This window comes from Sinohyriopsis cumingii, chromosome 1, assembly GCF_028554795.1.
Source record: "Sinohyriopsis cumingii isolate HCF-2022 chromosome 1, ASM2855479v2, whole genome shotgun sequence".
Lineage (NCBI taxonomy): Eukaryota > Metazoa > Mollusca > Bivalvia > Unionida > Unionidae > Sinohyriopsis > Sinohyriopsis cumingii.
The window spans coordinates 134,239,395-134,248,966 of NC_142961.1; the positions used below are offsets into that span (position 1 = coordinate 134,239,395).

At 37.3% G+C, this 9,572-nt stretch overlaps 1 long non-coding RNA gene across 1 annotated transcript; it reads right to left on the minus strand.

Annotated features, from left to right (window-relative positions):
• Nucleotides 1–542: 542 nt before the first annotated feature.
• Nucleotides 543–3,049, minus strand: LOC149807892 (uncharacterized). The gene is made up of 2 exons (XR_016418069.1): nucleotides 2,956–3,049; nucleotides 543–1,410 (listed from the first exon to the last, which is right to left on the minus strand). It is a non-coding gene; the product is annotated as an uncharacterized LOC149807892 (long non-coding RNA).
• Between the last annotated feature and the right edge of the window lie 6,523 nt (nucleotides 3,050–9,572).

Genomic DNA, 9,572 nt, shown 5'->3' on the forward strand with positions numbered 1-9,572 from the left:
TGCATTTCATTAAACAAATCTTATTGTGTGATTGTAAAGAACTATTTGTCTGCAATATACTTTTTTGTATTTCCCCAATATTAGTCATCCAATACATTTTGCATCAATCTTTATTATCTGCTCAATTGGTTGTAAATATTTTTAATGTTCGGTACTTATTTTCCTCCCTCCACTCTTTCTCTCGCATATTGCAACGTTTTAATAACATCATGCAATCTTTTTCTGTTCTCGTCAACCTTTATTTTGCTAAGTCCTTTTGTAGCTGTGAGATTTATTAGATCTTTCAATGCTGATCCGTTCAATAGATGTTGATTTATTTTGAATTATTAACTTTGTGTCTTGATATCTTTTAACTATCTTCTATTGTCTTAGGTATTTTGGTATAGGCATGTTTTTGTGTAAACCGACTTGTAGATACGTCGGTTAATTTAACAGGCTCACGGAAACTCTTGATAGGCTATTAGTGATAATTGTCTGTTCGTGTGTAAGATCTGTATACTCTTCTTGTCTCAATGATCAAAGGAAAACGTTAAGTTCACTAGTACGTATTAGAAATATCTCCGTTTATTTTGCTTGAAATATATACTTCACATGTACAAAATGAAAGTATACGAGTTTCCTATCCTCATCTATTACGTGGATGCTCAATACATATATGGTACCCATCTGTAATTGTTTATAATAACTATTAACTTTGTTTGAAATAAAGTCGCGTGAAAACCTCTTAAACAGGCTGAACGAGCGATAGCTGTTGAAATAGTTGTTTGTGTTAATGAGCTAGCCGAGACAAATGTACAGATTTGCTTTTATTTCCAAACATCCACGAATTGTATCACACTGAGTAGATGTCTATGAAGTTCTCTGGATAGTGAATCCTAACAATCTGGCAATGTTGTTAGTAATTGTTAATTAGAGTGATTTCAGTTGTGTTTCATACATTCATATTCAATCTTCCTTTTTGTCCTCATTTTCAATCGTTCCTTCTTTTGGCTTTACTCATGTATATCTCAAGCTTGTAAAATCCACGATGATTTAAAACAGTTTCATTTTAATTGTTCATATAGTAAAATACATTCTTTTCGAGTTCATTGAAATTATTTGGCAACAGACAACACATTATATTCATTGCAACCATAACGATGGTTTTCCTTGTTTCGTTACATGGATTGCTAAATACGATTCTTTATGAGGTAGACTGTTCTCACTGTAGGCGAGGTCTTGCGTCAAGTGATCGATTGTAATATAATTTTCCATTTGTATAGGAGAAATTAGGAGTCAAGAGTAGTGCCAAAGGTGCAGGTTCTCGCCATTAAAGTCGAACCATTGAATTTATATTTATTGCAGTTACTATTTCCAAATGGAGACTATCTCTAATGCTTTCCGAGTCTATTGTTTCTTCAATTTCTTCCACTGCAATAAAAAGAGATTTTTAAAAAATGGTCTTCAATGTCCACCTTCAATAAGGCTCAGCTACGTTTTATTGTCTTAATGATTGCGATATTCTCTCTGTGTCGTACTCTTTGGTGGCTTAAAGCTCTACCACCAACATCAACAAAAACCCACGTAACATATATCCAGAGTTACCAGTATATCAGTTCGTCGTTATAAATTCTTTTTTTACAGATCAATTTTTCCTTATGATTTTATCCCATTAATGTTGCATCAAACACACTAAAAATGAAAACATGGACAACTACACCAGTTGTTATTTCTGCAACACCACAAAAACCGCTGCTGTTTCTGAAACAACTAATTCAGCTGCTGTTATACCCATATGACATAAGATTGTTGTTAGTCCACCTTCTATTTAGTTAAAAACTGTATATGCTTTTATATAGCATCTCTGTAGTGTTAGATATCTCTGACCATATAATTTTTAATATCTTTTTTTGCAAACTGAAGTTCATAGTACTATTGTCATTGTCACGGACGGACATGCCTAATCGAATATTGACGACAGCAATGTAAGATTTAAAAGTGGATCACTTGGTCTCTTTTATCTTATTATTTTGAATGAAAGAGACACCCTGGACTTGGAAGTGGTAAGCGGTTTATAATTTTTCTACTTTTGTTTTACGCAAAGTTGCTGTATTTATGACTGCTGAGGATGGGATTTTAAGTTTTCTTTCGCTCACCTCTTAAAACAGAAACGCATCTATTCTTGGGTCCATAAGTTCACATTCTGCTTTGTAGATAATACGCCGTTTATTGAGTAATCATTTGGTCAGGCAAACGTCCATATTGTATTAGGTAGTTATTTGAGAACTGAAAAACACTCAAACGGTTAGCTTTACAATTTCTTCTAAATCTATGCTTGACGGTGGACCAAATGTAAATCTTTTCGAAGGAAATACTGTAGGCAATAGTAAGAACAGTTTATTGTTTTATGATAAATTGTGTTGAGATGTTTTTCGTTTCAGTCAGATTTATTCGACTGTTGTCTGAAGGTAAAATCATTGCTAAGTATTAATTAAAAGGTCAACAATAACTGCTTTTAGCCAATGCTACAGCCTTTACCATATTGCTTTATCTACTGCATATTTTTCAGAAGGTTTAGTAACCGGTGGAACAAGTGGCGATAGCGTCTCATGGGGGGGGGGGGCAGAGATGAATAGTTTATTGAAGGCTTCATGAACTTTTGGCAGTTATTTGCTATCATTATTGACAGTATGATTAAATATTGCAGATCAAATTATAATGTTACAGAACAAATAGTTTCATGTATGTGCTGTTTTTAATTTACTTTCTTACGTGGTCTCAAAACACAGGTATTTTAATTTACGTTTTGAGCATGGAAATAAACATGACATTTGTACACTGATTTATCCAGCTCGATAATACTTTATCTTCTAAATGCCAGTGTCATGTACTGCAACCTGGCGTTGTTTGATTTTTTCCAAACCCGCATGCCACACCATGTTCTGTAACAGTTAGATCCCGTCACTGTATAGTTACCTGATTGTTGTTGTTGATGTTGTAGGGTTTAAAGCCATTTTTCAGCACACGATAGGCTACACATGGCGGCCATTATTAATGGTGGAGGAAGAACCCGGTGTAGCAGGTCAAATTAACCCCTGCCCAGATTAAACCCGGGTATAGTTTGGCCCAGGTCAGAGTATACTCCGGGGGATAAAGTGTCCTAGGCTAAGCTATGCCCAGGGGGTGTAAAATAGCCTGGGCCAGACCATACCCCTTCAGGCCAGCATTGTATATTAAATTAATATTTACTTATCGTTCTGGTCTTTACTTGTAGCAGAAAAACATGAACAACAATCATCACCGCCTTTTCTGAGTTTATTGAGGTATGTTTTAGCTTCAGGTTAAAAAAATAAGAATACCATTGCGATTTAAAAACTAGAACATATTGATGGGAGTGTTGGAAATATAATAGTTAATCAATACAATTGGACTGGAAGAATGTGAGGTATATATTGCATCATGATTCTTGATTCCTTCTTCAAGTTTTCCACAGAAAGCTCAAATTGTTGTGCATTGACACAACCACGATAGTGTACCACAAACTAACACCGTCTCTGGACATGAAGAGTGTGTATATATATATATATATATATATATATATATATATATATATATATATATATATATATATATAATCTTATCTTGTATGTATATAATGTATATACCTTGACAGATTACGAGTACGACTGAAACCTGACACTTAACTTACATGACAAAGCTGAATCCTCAATAAAATGTTAAAAAATTAAGTAATTCTTGTGTATATCGCTCAACACTATTGATATCATGGGGGTATAATTTAGCCTGAGGGGTATGAATTGGCCTAGGCTATAATATACCCCAGGGGTATAAATTGGCCCAGGCCATAATATACCCGGGTATAATCTAGCCTAGGCCGCTTTAACCCCAGGTATACTGCGGACTGGGGGTATACTATTGCCTGTTACACCGGGAAATCCCCGGAAAGAACCACCGACTCTCGAGAAGCTACTGGCAAGCTTTCTCACATACCCACATTGGCCGAATCCGAGACTCGATCCCACGCAGACAGAGGTGAGATGGCAGTGATCCGTAACGGACAGCGCTTTAGACCACTCGGCCACTCGGGGCCCCGTTTAGTTACCTAAAGTGTTTAACAGTTTGTATATGACAAATTTAGTTTCGGTGTAGTAACTTTAATTTTTTCTCGTGGGTCGGTGGTTCTTCTCGGGGTTTTCCCCGGGTTCTTCCTCCACCATTAATACTGGCCGCCATGCATAGCCTATCGTGTGCTGAAAAATGGCGTTAAACCCCACAACAACAACAACTTTAATTTTGTTTCATCATTTGCTAAATTAACTAAGTTACGGTACTATTTGGACTGGTCTTTATTTCTTCGTTTTGTTTTCTTTGCTTACAATTTAAATCCATCATATCGGAGCCAAGGAGTGCTGGAGGCAGTGCATATTACTTTAGGACTAGGTCCTCCAATCATGTTGCCTTTTCTCTAGGGTACACAAAAGTAGTATAGTGTCTGCGTCTATTTGTAAACCTAATAAACTCTACTATTTAAGTTTAAATAATTCATGCAAAATCGGCTTTTCTTGCGCATATAGATTAAAGCTCTCTATTTACTTCCACATTCACATTCTTTGTCGATTCTCCATTTTTTATAAAACTGTCTCCTATGTAATAACGTCTTAATCTCGTTGAATTTGTAAGTTCTTTACATCTCAGTTATTCTCTACTAGTTTTTCTCTGTTGAAATTGTAATATATTGCTACTGGAGTCACATCTATTGATCTCGGATGAGTACTGTTGCATTCATCAGTTATCATTAGTAAAAACGTCGACCGATTTTTGTGGTTTAATTTTGAGTGAAATAAACCCATGTCATAGTCTTTAAGGTTCTGTTGAATCAATCTTCTACAAATATTTTTGTCCAAATTGAAAAGTGTTCATTTTTTTTTAAATAGCAAGTCCTCAACGTTCCTGACGAAAAGTCAATTCCTTTACCAAAATGCATCTTTTCAGGATACTGCTTTTGAAACTGTTTTTGCTGTTGTTATAAAAGATATTTCACTGTGAAAATGAACATCTATCAATTGTTATATTTTCATATGCTTGCGTGTCAACTATATGCCTATCTGCAACTGATCATCCACTCAACTTACACACAATTTTGCATAGAACTCTTTTCATCACTTGATTTTGTAAAATGTATAGGTAGACTGTTTAGTTATCCAGTCTTTGAACTCACTGCATTTTACTTTTTGACATGAAGACAGGCAGAACTGCAAGTAGGGCAATATTCCAATTATGAGTGACAGAATGCAAGTACTGATTATGCAAACCACCTTTATGAAGCTTTGACTATTCTCCATCAGCCACTGAAAACATTATTAAAATGCAAAAATTAAATTCTAAGGCAACGTTGATCTTGCACGTTAGCCCCCGTGACAGGGCATAAACGTAAAAAAGAACCTGAAAACAATAATATATAACATTTTTTTCTACAATATCATTGTAGAGGTACAATATTGCATTAAGTTGTATCCCCTCCATCACTGTTCACAGAAACACACATTCTGACACTCTAAGAGGATTATGAGGGAGAGTATCAGAGGATCCAACCTGTTGAGCCAACATCTTATGCCCATGAAACAGGGGCTACTTGGAAAAAAGTATGTGAAGTTGTGAGGAAAGCTAGGTCAAGTACTTGTGGTATTCCCTACAAGGTGCGAGGAAAGCTAGATCTAGCTAGACCCAAGTACCTGTGGTATTCCATACAAGGCGTGAGGAAAGCTAGATCTAGCTAGCCCCAATTACTTATGGTATTCCATACAAGGTGCGAGGAAAGCTAGATCTAGCTAGCCCCAATTACTTATGGTATTCCATACAAGGTGCGAGGAAAGCTAGATCTAGCTAGACCCAAGTACCTGTGGTATTCCATACAAGGCATGAGGAAAGCTAGATCTAGCTAGCCCCAATTACTTATGGTATTCCATACAAGGTGCGAGGAAAGCTAGATCTAGCTAGTCCCAAGTACTTGTGGTATTCCATACAAGGCGTGAGGAAAGCTAGATCTAGCCAGTCCCAAGTACTTGTGGTATTCCCTACAAGGCGTGAGGAAAGCTAGATCTAGCTAGCCCCAAGTACTTGTGGTATTCCCTACAAGGTGTGAGGAAAGCTAGATCTAGCTAGCCCCAAGTACTTGTGGTATTCCATGTAAGGTGTGAGGAAAGCTAGATCTAGCAAGCCCCAAGTACTGGTGGTATACCCTATAAGGTGTGAGGAAAGTTAATCAGCAGGTATTACAGCAACATCCAGCTAAGATTTATGGCAGAGAAGTTCACCACTTCATGTTGGAAATAGCTTTCATCACAGGTTGTACAATCTCTGTTATACCATATACCAAGGGCATGTACCTAATAATCATAGTACATGGGGGACAAGAGGGCCAAAAACAATGTCAGGGATAAGTGTACCGGCCAATAGCGGATTCATGGATGACCTGACAGTTACTACTGACAAACATCCAAGGAAGTCCAGGAGCGTGGTGACAAGAAATGATCGGGTCACTTTCAAGTTTGTGATGAAGATCCAAGATGCAGAGATCCTATATATTCTTGATAATTCTATCAAGTGCCTTGACAAGTGGTTTGATGCGACATTTAAAGGCACAAATGGAATCAAACGGCTAAAGAACTGGGTAGAAAAAGGAATGTACAAGATTGACATCATAACTTCCCAGGAAATTCAATGCATGGACGTACCAGAATGGGCTACTGTAGAGAGCGAGAGAACTATCAGCAAGAACATGTGCAGTTGGCTTGGAGTCAAACCATCATTCATGGTTGCTGGGCTCTACACCACCCAGGTCTGGAATGATCTAGCTATACCAATGTCATCCGTGTGGAAGAGTACAAGATAACCAAAGCAAGAGTACTTATGATGATGAAGCACTTGCACAATAAGACTATCACTTCTGCAGGCACTGGATGTTCTAACTCGTAGAAAGTGGTCAGTTTCCTGTGCAGATGAATCTCCAGAACGTAGATTCCAGTACAAGGTCTTATTTGGAATTATGAGCTTCTCTGGAGTCCAGTTTCTGCTGATATCAGTGTATGATCTTTTGCCATCTCCAAAAAACTTGCAAAGATGGGGCCTCACTGAGAATCCTGCATGTCTTCTGTGGTAAAAGACGTAGCCCAGAGTACACCCTGTTAACATGTCAAACCTCATTGACAAAGGCATGACAAAGTCCTCCAAGAGCTAACAAACATCTTGGAGAGGGAGAGAAAAAAGAAAAGACCAACACCAATCACTAGCCCAAGTTTTATCAACTTTATCAAAGAGGGAGAAACAAATAATACCTCACCAAACAGGGGATTCCTCAATGAAGCAGAGCTGAGAAGTGTGTAGATCTCGGGAAGAAAGTGGTTTTCTTGATGACATCTCTGTATTTAGATGTACCGATTTGGTCCAAGTCTAGCAAGAAGCAGATGGTCATTGAGTTGACTGTACCCTGGAAGGAGAGTTGTGATGAGGTTCATGAAAAGATGTTGATAAAGTATGTGGGGCTGATGGAAGCATGCAAGAGTAGGGGATGGAATACTTGGTTTTACAAGTAGAGCTGGGAAATATAGGGTTTACAGCTCAATCAGTATGGAAGGTGTTCAGTGTTCCAGGGATAGCAGGGACGAACTGCAAAAATTGGCAGTTCAAACTCTGGGCAAATCTGCTGAATGAGCATCCAGCTGGCTATGAATGAAGTTCAATGACAAGATCTGGCTGCCTACCACCAACATGTAGCGACTGATCAACACATGTGCCCTACCATCAGGTGGGTGTTCTGGGATAAGGTGTTTTACCTCATGATAGATGGTTCTGACTGATGATGTTTGTGCAGCAGTGTATACACTGTATTTAAATAATGAACATGGTAATATTAACCTCTAATGCTGCTGCTTTACATGACAAGCATGCACTCCACTGTTTTTAATTGCATGCTAACTGCTACTCATATGCACAGTCAACTGAGATGTCAAGGCACTCATGCCAATGTTCTTCAGTGGTGCCCCTACTTTGTTACAGGTGAAATTCTATGAACATTTCAGATTAAAAAAAGAACTCCCAATGGTACCCCTTTCAACAGTGCCTGGGGGAAATACACCCCCCCCATGTAAATAGTAAACCTGTTGAAAGCAACCTATCAAACAGTTAAATGTAGTCATTAATATGAACATTATACCACTGAATAAAGATCTTTATTTCTACTTTTAACTGAACTACTGTAGTCGGAAATGCTCTTCTAAGTAGTCTGTATCAGGCATGCAAGAGCTCTACAAGGTCACGAGCTAAACACAAATATTTAACCCAAGTCAATAAACCATAAAATGAAGGTCACCTGGACTTTAGTTTAGAGGGTGTAATACTGATGGAGATGCATCCGTTTAATTGGTTTATCAACTCTAACACGCATTGTACACAAGAAATAAACTTAAGGCAGAATCTAAGCCAATGAAGCATGAAATGTAAGATTCTTGTTAAGAGCGTAGTATTTAAACAGATGCATCTTCTCATTATGCTTGATAACTGAAGATATGATAGTCTAATAAAACAGCCTCCCCCCACCATATTGCTACTGATGGGGTGGTTTGGGGTCCGATTTCACTTATTCATAAAACGCTGCAGGGACTGTAACCACTTGTTTTGTGGGGGAAGGGGATTTGGGATTAACTTTTGATACTGGATATTTGTTTCTGCTAAGAGATCTTTAACTTCAGATAAAAAATTTTTTATTAAATAATGTAATGGGTATAAAAGGTTCTTTGTATATAAATCATAGGGAGAATAATTATTTCACACAATTTGAGGGCCAAAATTATTTTTTTAAAAAAATGCATGAAAATTAAATGGTTGGTCTCTTGCTGGTATCTCTTGCAGCTCAAGATTCCATATCAAATCCGACATTTGACAACTTGTAAATTCATGTGGTATAATACAACCCTACCTTCTGTAGTCACCATTTTAAATTACCTTCCTCCATTGGCAAATAATCAGCTGTTCAGTTAATATTAATGCAAGTTTGCCCTTTGAAATGACCACTTTGATCATATGACTATAGCCTCTGTTCATGTTATTTGACTCACATGATGAATATCTCGAATTGGACTGATCAGTTTTTAATTTTCGTTTAAACATTATAACCGAAATTGCTAAAAAAAGTGTCACTTAATCCATCCATTTTGTAATTTGACACACTGATGATCCACCATAACAGTTCCTCAAATGACTGACACTCTACTGGCAGAAAAGTACTTAAAGGAATTTAAGATTGGATTTCTTTCTTTGAGCTGTAGAGTGTTCAAACCATTTCTGTCATCCTTCAATGATAGGACTTTATAACTAGCTGCTAGATGTCAGCTTGGAATGAGATTCATTTAGTTCCAACAACGCATGATGACAAGTCTTCTGGTGGAAACCCCGTGCTGATAAAACGAAATTTTGGAGGAGTAACAATTACTTGTTTTTCAAGATGGCTGCCATGGTGGCCATATTCAATATCAGATTGGCACTGTAAAAAGTGGAGTTACCAATTATACTTATCA